The 18485-nt window shown below is 40.3% G+C and overlaps 1 protein-coding gene and 1 pseudogene across 2 annotated transcripts in view; both read left to right on the top strand.

The window, feature by feature from the left end:
* ZNRF1 (zinc and ring finger 1) overlaps window positions 1-18485 on the top strand; it is a 97992-nt gene that overhangs the window by 19044 nt on the left and 60463 nt on the right. The gene's annotated exons all lie outside the window — the stretch shown is intronic.
* LOC309977238 (transmembrane protein 203-like) lies at window positions 10942-11352 on the top strand (annotated as a pseudogene). Its single transcript has one exon. The product of its transcript is annotated as a transmembrane protein 203-like (transcript).

Raw genomic sequence — 18485 nt, 5'->3', positions numbered from 1 at the left:
CTATCGGACTGTGCTGTTCTGAAGTCTTCCATAGTATTCTCACAGTAGACAGAGAATTGGTAAATGTGTAGTTTCAGAAAATAGATCAAGTGAACCTATTGATAACCAGAAACTAGAAGGCTTTCTTTAGAGTTATCACCATTCTGTACTGTCTATATGTGGGAAGAATTCAGAGAGGGTATTGCATTCTGAGAATGATTTACGGGATGAAATGGTAAATCCAAGCCTACTTGTCTTACCTGTAGTTTGATACCACGGGAAGAGGGTAAGTAGAGAGGTGAATGAACCTGATGTTGAATAAACTTTGGGGAACATGGAGAAAAATTACTGCGTGGGTCTATTGATTTTATGCAATTGTGATTACACTGAGAATAGGGACGATGGGTTCATGAGTGACTGGAGATAACCAGCCCAAGGTCTTATTACTTGAAATTTGACTCAGGTTGGAAATTCCTTGTAGTGAAATCATCTTTCTCCACCCCCTTAAATTGCCATCTCATTCTCCTGAGTTGCAGTAGAACAGTTAAAGATTCTCAAGAGAAGAAAAGAGGTACCTTTTTCCTCCAACCCCCCCTCCCCCAACATATACACACCCACACCTTCTTCAAATTTAGCAACATTTCACAGCGACTGAACTCAAGATAGACCAAAAATAAGAACAATGTGGGTCATACCAGCCTGGCCCCAGCAGGTTGTGAAGAGAAGGAAGAGCCAGTGACCCCAACCTTGTTCTTTGCCTATGACAAAGAACTGCTAAAAAAACGTACTTCACTCTTTATTATGGAGCTCTACATGGACTCAGAATCCTTCTCAACACAGTACTTGGGTCCCCAAGTCAGACTAACTAGTTGAAGTTGGCATGTGAGACTAAACCTGTTTACTGTTCTTTGTTAGGGATTTGAGGTTTGGATTTTGCTATTCTGAGAAGAGACATTGTTCTCGTTGATTGCAGAGTACCATTATGAACCAAATATGGTAGTTGAGGAAGTTTTGTTTTTTTTTTTTTTCTAATTCTATCTGGAGTATTCATGGCTCATGGTATAGAGTAGGTACCCAAATAAAAGTTGTTCATTGAAGATACACATGAAAAAGGAAGTTAATTCTAGAGGTGAAGATAAAGGTAATTTTTATGAGAAAGTATCCATTACTTATTAGTTCATCCTGGTGGAATTTGTAGGGTAGCTTGGAGTTGACTTTCTGGAAGAAATTAATCCAAAAGAAAAAGATGGGTTGTAAGACAACTGGGAAGGATTTAGAAAGAATTCAGAGGCAGCATTTGTAGAAGAAAAAAGAAGAAACTGTAAAAGAGAAAAATGTCCTATAGCAGGTGAAGAGTTGGAAAGGACGAACTAATAGATGCTCTGCAGAAATAGAGAACTTAACAGACCTTTGTGGTTTCCAGATTAGCAGTTTTTTGTTTTTCAAGCAAATCTGGAAGCATGGATTCTTCCTGGGTTTTTTTTCCTGATCACAGAAATAATCAGAATATTCATTGTAAAGATTTCAAATATTGATGTATTGATAGAAAGCAAAAGTTCCCCATAATTCCTTTGGTATATATTTCTCCAGATTTTTGCCCCCGCGGACTAGTAGATATGTTTAAAACAGTAGAAATCACATTCTGCTTATCTCGTTTCGCAACCTCTGTCTTTTATTTAATGTTTTCTTCATTGTTCCATGTCATTCCATGTGCATGTGTAGATTTTATTTTGTTTTTGTTTCTGTTGTTATCTCCAGAAGGAGGGACCTATTCAGAGCAAATCCCCCCCGCCCACCTCCCAGCCATTGTGCCTGTTTGGGTGAACTCATGATGTAATAGGTTGATGCCCAAGAAGTTTGCCCCCAAAATGCTTTCACCCTTTTACCTCTTTGGTAGAGAGACCATAGCTTTCATTTGGTCACACTTCTCTGTAAGTTGTTATAAGAATGCCGCAGGGAAAGATCACATAGCCCCTCCTGTTAATTTACTTTGTTCTCAGTAGAGCAATTAAATTATAGAATAGAAAGAGCCCAGAGCTCAGCCCCAAATGCAGAGAATATTTGGTAAATATATAACACCAGGCAATAGGAGTCATAGGGCCCCTGTTCTTCTCTCCTTCAGCCTCAATCCTGAGACGATCTGAGTATGTCCAACTCGTTCCAGAGTTCACTGCTTCTTCCCATTTTTACTTCTGATGGGATGATTGCTTCTGCCAATAGCTAGACTTAGAGCATAAGAAAATTTTACCTTGGATCCACAATCTGAGCCGCCCTAAAAGAAAACAACAGGTGGGAGGCAGGGGTGGAGACATTTCAAGCCAGACCTGTACAAGGCAGCTAATCTTAGGGCTCTGCACTCAATGGGTGCTTTTGCTTCCTCGGGGTGCTTCAAACAGGCAGCATGCTGGTGGGACCTGTAACAATCCACTGGGACCCGGACAATGTCTGGGATTACATCCCACAGAGGAGTCTCTGTCAGGTGACCGGCAGGCGAATGTCTGACTCTCCTCCCTCCTCCAGTGACCTATGGAGTAAGAAAATGACCAGTAACCAAGCAGGCATCTCATTTGAACTGTAAAAGAAGTCTGGTCTGTTTCTAAATGGACATGTGAAATGCTCCTAAATAAGAAAAAGCACCCTTTCCTAAGGTGGTTTTTTCGTGTGTGTGTGTTTTGTTTTGTTTTGTTTTAAGATGTTGCTATTCCATGTGACTATCAAGGCCACCCATGTGGGCAGGAAGTAAAGGAGCTGGCACAGAACGTAGAAATTGAGTTTTGGATGAAGTTGAACCCATTATCCAACAGCAAAGTTAATGTTTGTAGAGTTCCTGTGAGCTCACAGCCCTTTTGAATGGCACGTGTTATTTCTCCCATGTCCCCAGAAAGTGGAGAAACTTGGAGCAGAGTGAGAAAAGTACTTGGAAGAATTCTGTAATGACTTGAGCCTGAGCCGGGCTTAATACTTGAGTCTTTGAACTCTTCCCTACTGAGACTGTGCTTTTATAACAGTCTGTTTTTGTTGGTTATTGCAGCTTTTAAAAATAAGAAACATGCGCAATCTTAAACGGTAGTATGTTATAGCAGTATTAGCAATAGCAGACATTTATTTATTGCTTACTAAGTGCCGGGCAGAGTTGTAAAAACTTCTCATATATTAACTCTTTCAATCCTCAACCTGTGGAAGTGGTTACAGTTATCATCCCCATTTAACAGATGAGAAAACTGAGCCCCAGCAGTTAGGGAACAAGCCTAATTAGGTAGAAAGTGATATGACTCTAATAAATGGTGTCTCATATTGTTATTAGATTGCAATCAGTTTGGCCATCAGAAATTAAATTATGGGAGGCTTTTTCCACCCTGTGTGCTTCCTACCAAGTACTACCAACGCCTATAGCATTCTTGGTGTTTTCATAAAATGATGGAGAAATAAAACACATTTCTTTACCATGTCAACTGTGAGAGTTGCCACCCGTGACTGCATTTTTCTGCTTTTTGTCATAACATCAGTCCTCTCAACAGGTCCTATAGTCCATTGATCCTATTTCCTTCTCCATCCCTCACCCCCTCATGCCCTTACTCTTCTCCTTAAATAATGTTAAGTTCCAAGTCAGTCATTATAATCACTGCCTCTTCTAGTACACTATCAGTCCCCTTGCCCTCTTTTGCTTTGTCACACTTGCTTGGCCAAACCACAACTCCGGTCGAATCCAAATCTCTGCGTGCTCTGTGGGTGTTCTCCTTGGCTGGAGGGAACTCTGAACATGTTCTCTGGCCTCGCTGGTTGTTTTTTTTTTTTTTTTGGCTGTGCCGCACAGCTTGTGGGATCCTAGTCCGCAACTCATGATCGAACCTGGGCCCTCAGCAGTGAGAGCGGGGAGTCCCAGCCACTGGACTGCTAGGGAATTCCCTGGCCTCACTGTTGATGATTCACGATCACTAACCTCAAGGAGACCCTTAGTGCTGCCTGGGAATCCTGCTGTATTTCTACAGTTTATTCATTCTCTGCCCTCCTAGAAGATTGTTCCAGACCTTCTCCTCTCTTCTCAAAAGTCCCTTCTCAGCCTTTGCTGATGACCTTACTTCCTGTTTAATCGAGAAAACATTATTGGCGCTCACCGCCGTATCTATGCACCTAATTGCATCTGTGCTATTTCCCCTTTGTATTTAGTAGGTCTTTGCTGTCCATGCTCCCAGCAAAGCCCAAGGCCTCCACTTGCGCACTAGGTTTCGTTCCTCTTTGCTGAGTCAAGAGTGTTGCTCCAGCCTTCCTCCCCTCTCTCTTAAAAGTTACTTCTCTAGTGGCACATTCCTATCAGCATAAAACTGTTGATGTTTCTTTCATCTTGAAAACAGCAACCATAGATTCTCTTGATTCTACTTTTCCTCCAGATACCAACCCATTTCTCTACTTCCTTCTTGAGCAGACTCCTTAAGAATTCTCTTTTCTTCTCTGATTTTTCTCCTTCCAATCTCCTTGATCCCACTGTAATCAAGTGTTTGCCCTCACTTTTCTATCAGAACTGCTCTTCTCGAGGTCACCGAGAACCTTCATGTTGCTAAATCAGTAGTCCCTTCTCAGTTCTCAGTTTGGGGAAGCCAGAATCATTTGACAAGTTGGTCTCCTTGAAACACTTTGTTCACTTGCTTCCAGGATACCACGCTTACCTGGTTTTCTTCCTGCCTCTCTCACTGATGTTATCTCCTTTGCTGATTCCTCCTTATCATTCTACCCCTAATGCTGAAGGACACAGAGGCTTAGTCCTTGGACCACTTCTCATTCTTTTGTATAGCGCAACCCTGGAGAAGTTTTTGAGGCTAATGTTATAAGTACTGTACATATGCTGATAACTCCAAAATTCATCTCTCCAGCTCGATTTCTCCCTTGACTTTTTTTTTATTTAACTGCTATATTGAGATGTAATTCACATGCCATACCAATCACCCATTTAAAATGTACAATTCAGTGGTTTTTAGTGTATTAAGAGAGTTGTGCGGTTATCACCACAGTAAATTTTAGAACATTTTCATTACCCCAGAAAGAAACCCCATAACCATTAGCAGTAACTCTGTTTCTCTCAATCTTACCCCAGGCCTAGACAACTACTAATCTACTTTCTACCTGTATATATTTGCCTATCCTGGACATTTTATAAAAATGGAACCATGTAATATGTGGTTTTCTTGTTTATTGTTTGTTTTTTTTTTTGCGATACGCGGGCCTCTCACTGTTGTGGCCTCTCCCGTTGCGGAGCACAGGCTCCGGACGCGCAGGCTCAGCGGCCATGGCTCACGGGTCCAGCCGCTTCCGGATCTTCCCGGACCGGGGCACGAACCCGTGTCCCTTGCATCGGCAAGCGGACTCTCAACCACTGCGCCACCAGGGAAGCCCAATATGTGGTTTTTTTGTGTCTGATTTCTTTCACTTAGCATAATGTTTTCAAGGTTCATTCATATTGTAGCATATATCAGTACTTCATTCCTTTTTATGGCTGAATGATATTCCATTATATATTCCAATGGATTTTGTCTATCCATTCATCTGTTGATTTACATTTGCATTGTTTCCACTTTGGGGGCATTAAAAACAATGTTGCTAAGGACATTCAAGTACGAGTTTTTGTGTGGACATATGTTTTCATTTCACCTGTGCATATACCTTGGATTGAAATTGCTGGGTCATATGGTTACTATGTTTGATCTTTTCTGAGAAACTCCAGATTATTTTCCAAAGAAACTCCACCATATTATGTTCCTACCCACAGTGCATGAGGATTCTGATTTCTCTGCATCCTTTCCAGTACTTGTTATTATCTGTTTCTTTGATAATAGCCATCCTTGTGGTTGTGAAGTGGTATCTCATTGTGGTTTTGATTTGCATTTCCCTAAGGATGTCAGGCATGTTTTCTCATTTGTTGCCCCTTTGTATATCTTCTTTGGAGAAATGTCTATTCAAGTCCTTGGACAATTTTTTATTTGGATTGTTTGTTTTTTTGTTGTTGAATTGTAAGCTTTCTGTAGATATTTTGGATCCTAGTCCCTTATCAGATACATGATTTGCCAAAATTTACCCATTCTGTTGGCTTTTCATTTTCTTGATAGTGTCCTTTGAGGCACAAAAGTTTTAAATTTTGGTGAAGCTTAATTTGTTTCTTGTACTTTTAAGAAATTGTTGTCTAATTTAAGGTCAGAGAGATTCACCTGGGTTTACTTCCAAGAGTTTTATAGTTTTAGGTGTTTGATCCCTTTTGAGTTAATTTTTGTCTGTAGTGTGCGGTAGGGGTCCATCTTCGTTTTTTTGCATGGGGATATCCAGTTGTTCCAGCATCATTTATTGGAAACACTGTTCTTTCTCAGTTGAATGGTCTTGGCACCCTTGTCAATCAACCATAGATACTTGGGTTTACTTCTATACTCTCAATTCTATTCCTTGGGTCTATGTGTTTATCCTTATGCCAATACTGTTATGATTACTATAGCTTTGTAGTTAATTTTGAAGTCAGGAAGTATGAGTCCTTCAACTTTGTTCTTCTTTTTCACAATTGTTTTGGCTTTTTGAGGTTGCTTTCAATTTCCTTTGAATTTTAGGATCAGTTTATCCATTTCTGTGAAAAAGGCACTTGGGATTTTGATAGGGATTGCATTGAATCTCTAGATCAATTTGGGGAGTATTGACATCTTAACAACATTAAAGTCTTCTAGTGTATGAACATGGGATGTCTTTCCAGTTTTTTAGACCTTCCTTGATTTCTTTCATCTGTTTTGTAGTTTTTGATGTACAAGCCTTGTCTTTGCTTTCATGGTTCATTTTTCCCCCTAGTTGTTTCAGCACCAAATGTTGAAAATACTGTGCTTTCCCCTATTGAATTATCATGGAACCTTTGTAAAAACTCTATTTACAGATAAAGAAGATGTGGTATATATACAATGGAATACTACTCAACCATAAAACAAGATGAAATCTTGCCATTTGCTACAATATAGATGGACCTTGAGAGTATTATGCTAAGTGAAATAAGTCGGACAGAGAAAGACAAATACTGTATGATTTCACTCATATGTAGAATATGAAGAATAAACAAACAAAATGAACAAACCAGGGGCTTCCCTGGTGGTGCAGTGGTTGAGAGTCCACCTGCTGATGCAGGGGACATGGGTTCGTGCCCCGGTACGGGAAGATCCCACGTGCCGCGGAGCGGCTGGGCCCGTGAGCCTGCGCGTCCAGAGCCTGTGCTTCGCAGCGGGAGAGACCACAACAGTGAGAGGCCCGCGTACTGCAAAAAATAAATAAATAAATAAACAAACCAAAGGAAGATCAGCGCGTAGATACAGAGAACAGATTAGTGGTTACCAGAGAAGAAGAGGCAGAGGAGAGGGGAAGGGCAAAATTGGTAAAAGTGATCAACTATATGGTGACAGAGGGCAACTAAATTTTTGGTGGTGAGCATGCTACAGTGTATACAGATGTAGAAATATAAAGTTGTACACATGAAACTTATATATGCTATAAACCAGTGTTACCGAAATAAAGAAAGGAATAAGGAAAAGAAGAGAAACTATTCACCATATATCTGTGGGCCTACTTCTGGACTCTATTCTGTCCTGCTCTATATGTCTGTCCTTATGCCAATTCCACACTCTTTTGATTATTGTGGTGTTATAGTAAGTCTTGAAATCAGATATTGATATTGTAAATCCTCTACCTTATTCTTTGAAATTATTGTTTAGAGTATTCTCAATCCTTTGAATTTCCATATACATTTCAGAATCAGCTTATATGTTTCTAGGAAAAAAGCCTACAGGAATTTTGATTGGAATTGAGTGAAATATATGAATGAATTTTAATATCGCAACCTCCAATCCATGAAAGTGATTTTCTCTACATTTATTTAAGTGATCTTTAATCTCTCTCAGCAATCTTTTACAGTTTTAGAATAAAGGTCTTGCACACATTTTTAAACATTTATCTCTAAGAATTTCACATTAAAATTATTTTAAAAAATTAATTGTGGTGAACATACACATAACAAAATTTACCATCTTAACCACTTTTAAGGGTTCAGTTCAGTAGTGGTAAGTATATTCATATTGTTGTGTGACCAATTTCCAGAACTTTTTCGTCTTGAAAAACAGAAACTCTGTGCCCATTAAACAACAACTCCCCATTTCTCCCTCCCCCAGCCCTTGGAAACCACCATTGTACTTCTGTTTCTATACGTTTGACTACTCTTGCTACCTCATGTGTTTGTCTTTGCTACATCATATGGTGTTTGTCTTTCTGTAACCTGGCTTATTTCACTTAGCTTGATATCCTCAGAGTTTGTCCATTTATAGCAAGTGCCAGAGTTTCTTTCCGTTTTAAGGCTGATTAATATTCTGTTGCACACATATCACATTTTGTTTAACCATTCATTCATCGATGGACACTTGCGCTGCTCCCATATTTTGACTATTGTGAATAATGCTGCTGTGAACACGGATATACAAATATCTCTTTGAGACCTTGTTTTCAGTTCTTTTGTATGTATACAAGGAAGTGGTATTGCTGGACCATATGGTAATTTTATTTTTAATTTTTTGAGAAACTGCCATACTGTTTTCCACAGTGGCTGCACCAGTTTACATTCCCTCCGACAATGTATGAGGCTTCTCTTTAATCCACATCCTTACTAGCATCTGTTATGTCTTGTCTTTTGGATAATAGACATCCTAACAGGTGTAGGGTGATAGGTCATTGTGGTTTTAATTTGTATTTCCCTAATGATTAGTGATGTTAAGCATCTTTTCATGTGCTTGTTGACTATCCAGATATCTTCTCTGGAGAAATTCTGTTCAAGTCTTCTGTCTATTTTTAAATTGGGCTATTTGCTTTTTGTTGACTTGTAGAAGTTCTTTATATATTCTGGATATTAACCCCTTATTAGATATATGATTTGCAAATATTTTCTCCCATTCCGTAGGTTGCTATTTCACTCTGTTGTGTCCTTTGATGCACAGAGGTTTTAAATCTTGATGTGTCTAATTCATCTGTTTTTATTTTTGTTGCCTGTGCTTTTGGTGTCATATCTGTTGAGGGTACTTTTAAAAACTTCATTTTCCGGGACTTCCCTGGTGGTGCAGTGGTTAAGAATCCACCAGCCAATGCAGGGGACACGGGTTTGAGTCCTGGTCCAGGAAGATCCCACATGCTGCGGAGCAAGTAAGCCTGTGCACCATAACTGCTGAGCCTGTGCTCTAGAGCCTGTGAGCCACAACTACTGAGCCCACATGCCACAACTACTGAAGCCCACGTGCCTGGAGCCCATGCTGCACAACAAGAGAAGCCACCGCAAGAGAAGCCCGCGCACTGCAACGAAGAGCAGCCCTCTCCCGTTGCAACGAGAGAAAGCCCACGCGCAACAATGAAGACCCAACACAGCCATAAATAAATAAATAAGGAAAATATTTTTTTAAAAAACTTCATTTTCCTATAGTTTATTGCCATATAAATATGATTGATTTTTGTGTGTTGATTTTGTATCTTATGGCCTTGCTAAGTTAACTTGCTGGTTCTAGTAGCTTTTGTGTAGTCCATAGAACTTTCTACACACATAACTACATAATCTGCGAATCAAGACAGCTTTGCTACTTCTTTTTAAATCTGTATGCTTTATTACTTCATTGCAGTGGCTAGGATCTACAGTACAGTGTTGAATAGAAGTAGTGAGACAGGCATCTTTGGCTTGTTCCCAGCCTTAGGAGGAAGCGTTCAGTCTCCCATTATTAAGTATGATGCTAGCTGTTTCATAAAGTTTCCTTCTATTTCTGGTTTGCTGAGAGTTGTTATTTTCAGTGGCTGTTGAGTTTTGTCAAATGCTTGTTCTGCATCTGTTGTGATGATCATTAGATTTTTCTCCTTTATTCTGTTAATATGATGGATAACATTGTTTTCTAAGAGTAAAAGAATCCAATTGGTCATGATATATTATTCTTTTTATATGTTATTCATTTCAATTTGTTAAAATTTTGCTAAGGATTTTTACTTTTATGCTTATAAGGAGTATTTGTAATTTTCTTTTCAAGTAATGTTTTTGTCTTGTTTTGGTACCAGTAATATTGGCCTCATACAGTGATTTGGGAAGTGTTTCTTTTCTATTTCCTGGACGATGTTGTGTGGTATTTTTTTTTTCTTAAATGTTTGATAGAATTCACCAGTAAAGTCTTCTGGGCCTGGAATTTTCTTTTTAGAAAAGTTTAACTAAAAATTTAATTTCTTTAACAGGTATAGGGCTATTCAGTTTATTTGTTTCTTATCAAATAAGCTTTAGTAGTTTGTCTTTTTCATGTAATTTGTCCATTTCATCGAAGTTGTTGAATTTATCAGCAAAAAGTTGTTCGTCATATTTCTTTATACTTTTAGTGGCTGTAAGAATGTTTACCCGTCTTTCATTCCTGACTTTGGAAATTTGTGTCTTCTCTTTTTTCTGGTTAGTCTGCCTAGAGATTTATCAATTTTATTAATTGTTTCAGTGAACCAGCTTTTGGTTTCATTGATTCAATCTATTGTTTTTCTCTCTTCTATTTTGTTGATTTCTGCTTTTTATTTCTTCCTTCTTTCAGTTTAATTTGCTCTTCTTTTCCTAGCTTCTAAAGCTTGAAGTTTAAATCACTGATTTTAGACCTTTCTTCTTTTCTAAAATAAGCATTTAAAGCCATGAATTTCCCTATAAACACTATTTTAGGCCCTTGGGCCGCGCCCGGCGGGGCATGGCATCCGAGCAAGGCGGTCGTCGGCTGGCGGCCAGTGCTGGGTACCGGGCGGGGGCCGGGGGATCGGCTGCATACTGGGGCCGAGGGCCGGGGCAGGCGGGACCGCTTTCTGCCTCTCGCTGGCCGCGGCAGCGACAGCGGCAGGCGCCAGCGAGGCCCCTGGGGAGTGGCGGCGCAGCCTGACGGGTGGGACCATCGGCCGCGCTCAACCGCCGCGATGCTTTTCTCGCTCCGGGAGCTGGTGCAGTAGCTGGGCTTCGCTACCTTCGAGATCTTCGTGCACCTGTTGGCCCTGCTGGTGTTCTCCGTGCTGCTGGCCCTGCGTGTGGACGGCCTGGCTCCCGGCCTCTCCTGGTGGAACGTGTTCGTGCCCTTCTTCGCCGCTGACGGGCTCAGCACCTACATCACCACTATCATCTCCGTGCGCCTCTTTCAGGATGGAGAGAAGCGGCTGGCCATGCTCCGCCTTTTCTGGTTCCTCACGGTTCTTAGCCTGAAGTTCGTCTTCGAGATGTTGTTGTGCTAGAAGCTGGTGGAGCCGACTCGGGAGCTCTGGTTCGGCCTGATCACGTCTCCGGTCTTCATTCTCCTGCAGCTGCTCATGATCCGTGCCTGCCGGGTCAACTAGCCTCGCAGAAGATAAGCTAGAATGCGGGACCCCAGGCTGAGGTCCTGCTGCACCAGAGGAGAATTCTGGGTCTGAAAGCCAGCTTGTGCCCTGCTGGGTGCCCAGCTTTCTCTCTATCAGTCATCTCTGAAATTGTTCCCTCAGCAGGGCTAAAAAGAGCAGCCTTGATTCTTAAAATGTATCCCCTCTTATTTCATGCTTTGAATAGCTAATCTTGAATTGAGATCCTGAGAAGGATCCTGAGAAGGCCAGACAGTCCTGAACTCCTCTGACAGTTGGAAACTGCATATAAGTAAAATGTCCTGATGGGCTCTGAGTATTTTCATGGCTCTTGGGAAAGTACCCACTGTGCAAAGGCTGCAAAGCTGGACTCGGATCTCCCCTGGCCAGCAGTGCTGACCTGAGAGCTTACTGCCCCATCTGCCCAGACAAGACTTCCTTAGATGCTTGAGCTCTAAAAAGTGTAAGCCCGCTTGTGTCTCCTCCCCAGTTGCGCTGGGGAGGGTGGCTCTTTCTTCATTCCAGCCCAGGCAGACCGGAGTATGTTGAATAAGCATGATCGGGACCCTATCTGGATATCTGTCGCCTGAGAAAAGAACTTGCTTTCAACGCGCTGCTTGTCTTCCTATCCCAGCAGATTGCAGTGTCACGACTTTTCCACTACCTCGTGGCTGGCATAGTGCACCTGAGACCTTTAGGCCACCCTAAGGGACCAGAGAGTGGAACAGGTGCTCTGACGCGCATAGCCATTGAGACCTACACATGGGAAGTTTGCAGATGGTCTCAGGCCACGCCTGTTGGCCTAAGGGCTTTGGTTTGATGCCGGTCAGGTGCCAAATGAGAACATTTGCTGAGATAAAAATAAAATAAGAGAATGTTTTGCTGAAAACAAACAAAAAAACCCACTATTTTATTTAACTGTTTAAAAATATTATGAATTCTATAAATTTTGATATATTGTGCTTTTATTTTCATTCATTTCAATATATTTTCTAATTTTTTGTGATTTTTTCCCCCTATAACTTATAGGTTATTAGAAGTATCATATTTAATTGCCAGATATTTAGGGATTTTCCAGATAACTTTCTGGTATGGGTTTTTAGTTTAATTCTGTTGTGATCAGAGAACATACTTTGTATGACTTGAATCCTCTTACATTTTTTTGAGATTTGTTTTGTGGCTAAATATGTTTTAGTTTGCTGAACATTCAACATGCATTTGAAAAGAATGTGTTTTCTGCTGTTCTTGAGTAGATCTTCTATCAATGTCAGTTAGGTCAATTTGGTTGATGGTGTTTTTCAGGTCTTCTGGAACTATACTGATTTTCTGTCTACTTGTTTTATCAATGATAGAGGGCAGAGTGTTAAAATCTCCAGCAATAATTGTAGCCACTCCACCTTTCTTTTGATTAGTGTTCACATGGTTATCTTTTTCTATCCTTTTACTTTTAATCTATCTGTATCTTCTTGTTTAAAATGGGTTTCTTAGAGAAAACATACAATTTTGTGTTGCTTTTATCCAGACTATCTTTGCCTTTTAACTGGAATGTTTGCATTTGATGCAGTTATCAGTATGATTGGGTTTAAGTTGACCATCTTGCTTGTTTTCTGTCTCTGTTCTGTTTCTTTGTATCCTCTTTGCTTGACTTCATTTGGACTAAGAGAATTTTTTATTCTATTTTATCTCCACTATGAGCTTGTTAGCTTTTTACCTCTTTGGCTTATTTTTGTTTTAGGGGTTGCTATAGGTTTTACATTATACATTTTTAACTTACCATAGTGTGTCTTCAGTTAGTCTTATACTACTTCATGGATAGGCTAAGAACCTTGCAACAGTATTCTTCCATTTATTTCCCTTCAGCCGAAGATTTCTAAGTCCTTCACTGCTGCCTCAAGTTCAACTACTGTACCTGAGAGGAGGGTGAGTGAGTAGTCCCTAAATAATAAAATTGAGATTTCACAGTTCATAGAGCAGACGTTATAAGATTTGAGCAAATCATATTAAGTTGAGACCTGAAAGCACATATAGTCTTATTTTTCTGGTTCTGTGGTTCAGGTGACTATAAGGGTGAGGAAATTTCAGTATAACAGAGGCAGGTGAAGACTGGGCTATAAATAGTAGGAGGCTGCCAGTATCAATTTGATGCCAGTTAGAGTAGAAGATTCAACTTACTACCTTATGTAAGAATCAGGGATCATATTGGGAATCTTTGGTCTCCTAAACCCTGGCAGAACTAAGCTCCTCTACTTGTTAGCATCCTTCTGAATAGGAAAACTATTTGTCCTGTTTCAACCAAAGCCTTCCTCTCTCTCAAGCCATAAACTCAAGGACTTGTTACTTCCCAGCACTGAAGTGTTCACTAGGCAGCTCTCAGTTTTGAGTTGGGATCATTAAGACTTGCATAGCTGCTTTAGGCTCAGAGCTCATCTCTGCACTTCTCCTTTTAAGGATCTATCTCTAGACAAGACTGGCTTGTTCTCTGGCAGCTAAGTTATCTGCTCTGTCATTTAAAAAATTTTGGACAACCTGTCTACAAATATGGAAGCAACTTCACTAATTTTCTTTCTCAGATGTTGAAATTATAAACACTTGAAAGGATAGTAATACCTGTATGGTACTTGGATCAGTAAGATTTATTCAGTGTACCTGGATACTTATGTTTAATTCCCCTGAGCACTATGAACTGAGCCATATGTGATTCAGTTTCTTTATCGTGTTTGCTTAGATGTTCAAGAAAATCCTTGGGCTATGCAATACTTTATAGGTTCAGTTGCATTGATTTGGGAGGGAAGAGAGAAGGTAAACATGAACTTGACATTTCTTGAGTGCTCATTCAGTGCCAAACTTCCCATCTTATAGACGGGAAACGACAAAGCCAGAATTTGAATCTGCCTGACTCAGCATCTGCTTGTGCAGCCTTTGTGATGGGTCGCATCTTCATGTGATTGGGTTTAAATTCTCTTCCCTATTGTAAAATTGACAGGGGTGCTGGTATACAGAGGGAAGAGCAGACTGGATGATACTGTAGAAAGCTATGTCTTTAGGGTCTTTTGTTCCTTCTGTTTCAGTAAACTCTAATATGAGTGGAATCACATTGATAGGTTGGTGTGCAGTGGCAGTCCTGTGTCTGATTTGGCCTTTAGAAAAACATAAAACATTCATGTAACTTGATTTTTTAATATACTATTTGGGAAGCAACAAAATCTTTTGCCGACAGATGTGAAAAAGTCTGTGAAGCAGATTGGGACTGACTTATGAACACTTATCTTCTTTCCCCGGTAGCTAGATTTCAGACTCCTCCCACCCCTGAGGTGTATAGAGACCAAGTCCATACATGTTAACTACAGTCTGCACACCATTTACCTAGAAAAACGTTTGAGAGCAGACTTGAAACCTATTTTTATACTCTATTGTTAGGTAACAAAACCTACCCCAAAACTTAATGGCTTTAGAACACAGCCATTTTATATTTGCTCATAATTCTGTGTCTCAGGAATTGAGGCAGGGCTCAGCTGGCTGGTTCGTCTCTGTGTGGTCACAGGTGGGGCATTTCATGAGATTGTAGTTGATGGTGGTGGGGGGGGTGGAACATCTAAGATGGCTTCACTCACAGGACAGGGACCTTGGTGGGCGTGGCTAGGAGGCAAGGATCTCTCCCTCTCCAAGTAGCTTTCTCGCCACTTGTTTAGCTTGGGTTTCATTACTTGGGAGCTGGATTCCAAGAGCAAGCATTCCAAGCAGTGAAGGCAGAGCTGCCGTTCTCTTAGGGTCCAGCCTCAGAAGTTACTTGCTGTCATTTCCTCCACATTCTGTGGGTCTAAACAGGAATCTGGGCTAGGAGAGGGGTCATTGCAGAGAAGCCTGTGGGATGGACAGTATTGTTGTGACTGTCTTTAGAAATATAATTTATCATTGAATCCTTCCTCTGGAGAGCTTGAGCCCCACCCCAGGCCATTTCAGTCAGAATCTGAAGAAACGGTGAGGTGAGGTGCTCTTAGGGAAGTCCCGTGTGTGCTCTTCTAAGCACTCAGCCTGGCTCTTTCTGGCTCCTGCAACATGGCATACGATGTGCGAGACCACTCTCTCTCCTTTGAACCATAGTGATCAGAGAAATTGAAAATAATTTAAGCGCTGTTTCATTTTTTTCTAGAACACAGTCCTACCTCTGTAAAAATTTCCCCCGTCTGTTCCCGCACACGCTGATGTTTAGTACTGTTGTTTTTTATGATACTAAAAAGTATGGTGAATTCCCGGTACGAACTTGGTCTTCTGTGTCTGTGTCTTCTGTGATAGCAGAGCATTAGACTCCAGTAGTTACTGAGTTGAACCATTAAAAATGGCACCACTGCTGCTGAGGGTTTTCTGTGGTAGCCAGAATTGTGATTCTATGGATCAGACAATTGCACATCCCTGTTAAGAATTCAGAAAGACATGTGATCTTGCATCTGAACAGATTTAAAATTAGATTCAGCCTGAAAAGTGGCCTAAACATTTTTAAAGGAGAAATTTTTTTTTTAAATGTGGAGGCATATTTAGAATGCCTTGAATAAATACAATTTACTTCTCTGCACATTACTTTATTTAGAAAGGCCTAAGGCAGAACCCCTTCTGATTTTGAACCATTTAAAATAGAGGACATTTACTTTATCATTTTCAAAATAGGAATACACAAGTTTTACTCTTGAAACTACTGGAATTAATTGTATATGAGAGTGTTGTGGTTCATGAAGTGCTGAACCATGAGATTCAGCATGGGATTCTCCCTGTACAGTTGGCCCTCTCTGTCCGCAGGTCCCCAGTGCATGGATTCAACCATGGAAAAAATTCCAGAAAGTTCCAAAAAGCAAAACTGGAGTTTGCCACTCACTGGTAACTATTGAATATTTACATAGTGTTTACATTGTATTAGGTATTGTAAGTAATCTAGAGATGATTTAAAGCGTATGGGAGGATGTATGTAGGTTTTATGCATCTTATGTAAGGGTCTTGAGCATCCATGGATTTTGGTTTCCGTTCCGGGGGGGTGGTGAGGGTGTCCTGGAACCAATCCCCTGTGGATGGATACCGGGGGTGACTCTCCCTGTAAGAGGTGTGGATTCCCAGGCCCTCCTCTCCTGAAGAGGCTGTGTAATAGATCTCTGGTGGGGCTTTGGAATCTAATTTTACTGAGTATTCTGGGAACTTCTTAGAAATGCAAAGTCATGGGCCCCATCCCAGACCTTCTGAATTCATATCTGGGATGGGAGGATATCTGGGGTATCTGGGTTTTAACAGGTTTTCCAGGTGATTCTTACACTTGCTAAAGTTGGAAAAGCACTGTTATAGAGAAGTCCCTTTCTTAGTTCTCTGCCTGAAAACTCCATTTCTACTAGAAAGTATCCCAAAAGATTTTCACTTACAGAGTTGTACAACTATCATTAAAATCCAATTTTGTAACACTTCCATCCCCCCAGAAGTTACATTATATCTGTTTGTAGTCAGTCCCTGCTCAGTCCCACTGATCTGCTGTCCTGGATTTGTGTTTTCTGGGAATTTCTTATAAATGAAATCATACAATATGAAGTCTTTTGCATTTGGCTTCCTTCTTTTAGGTTCCTCCATGTTGAGCATGTTGTTCTTTTTTAATGCTAAATAGTTTTCCATTGTATGAACTTACTGCATTTTGTCTGTCCATTCACCAGGTGGTAGACAATTAGACTGTTTTTAGTTTAAGGCAAATATGAATTATGCTGCTGTGAACATTCATGTGTAAGTTTTTATGTGGATATGTGTTTCCACATGGCAGGTCTTTGTTTAACCTTTTAAGAAACAGACTTTCCCAAAGTGGTTGTACATTTCAGCAGTGGATAGGGGTTCCAATTTTTTCACATCCTCAAGACCCTGGTATTGTCAGTCTTATGAATTTATAGCTATTCTAGTAGGTGGGTAGTGGTATCTTATTGTGGTTTTTTATTTGCATTTCCCCAATGACTAATGATGTTGAGCCTCTTCTCGTGTGCCTAATAGCAATTCATATATCTTTTTTGGTGAAATGTCTACTCATACCTTTGCCCATTTGTTTTTTACCAGGTTGGCTGTTGTCTTACTGAGTTTTAAAAGTTCCCTATGTATTCCGGATATGTGATTTGAGAATATTTTCTCCCAATATATGGCTTGTCTTTTCATTTTCTTATATGGTGTTTTTTAAAGAGCAAATATTTTAAATTTTGACTGAGTCCAGTTTATCAATGGTTTTCTTTTTTTTTTTTTTTAAGATGTTGGGGGTAGGAGTTTATTTATTTATTTTTGCTATGTTGCGTCTTCATTTCTGTGTGAGGGCTTTCTCTAGTTGTGGCAAGCAGGGGCCACTCTTCATCGCGGTGCGCGGGCCTCTCGTTGTCGTGGCCTCTCTTGTTTGGAGCACAGGCTCCAGACACGCAGGCTCAGTAGTTGTGGCTCACGGGCCTAGCCGCTCCGCGGCATGTGGGATCCTCCCAGACCAGGGCTCGAACCCGTGTCCCCTGCATTAGCAGGCAGATTCTCAACCACTGCACCACCAGGGAAGCCCCCAATGGTTTTCTTTTATTGATCATGCTTTTGTTGTCATATGTAAAAAGATCTTTGTCTAATCCAAAGATCACAGAGATTTTCTCCTGTGATTTCATCTAGAAGTTTTATAGTTTTAGTTCTTACATATGTTTCTATTCCATTTTAAGTTAATATTGGGGTATGGTATGAGGTAAGGGTCTCAGCTCCTTTTTTTTTTTTTTTTTTAAAGAACCACTTGTACATTCAGTTGTCTTAGCCCCATTTGTTGAAAAGACCATTCTTTCTCCCCACTGAATTCACTTGGCAAAATCAACTGGCCATAAATGTAAAGGATTATTTCTGGACTCAATTCTGTTCCATTGATTTATATAACTATCATTATCTTGGTTACTTACAGCTTTATAGTTAAGTTTTGAAATCTGGTAGTGTATGTTCTTCGAATTTGTTCTTTTTCAGAATCTTTTTAGCTATACTAGGTCCTTATATTTCCATCTAAATTTTTACAATCAGCTTGTCAATTTCTACAAAATGGTTATCTGTTTTTGAATCCTGATGTTTTTCATTCAGGAGTCTTTGTGACTTCTCAGAGAGCAACTGAAACTGAC

The sequence above is a fragment of the Leucopleurus acutus genome, assembly GCF_964270905.1.
Source record: "Leucopleurus acutus genome assembly, chromosome: 20".
Classification (NCBI taxonomy): Eukaryota; Metazoa; Chordata; class Mammalia; order Artiodactyla; family Delphinidae; genus Leucopleurus; species Leucopleurus acutus.
Note: the sequence above shows the minus strand (reverse complement) of the source record. Positions and strands in the feature narration are given on the sequence as shown.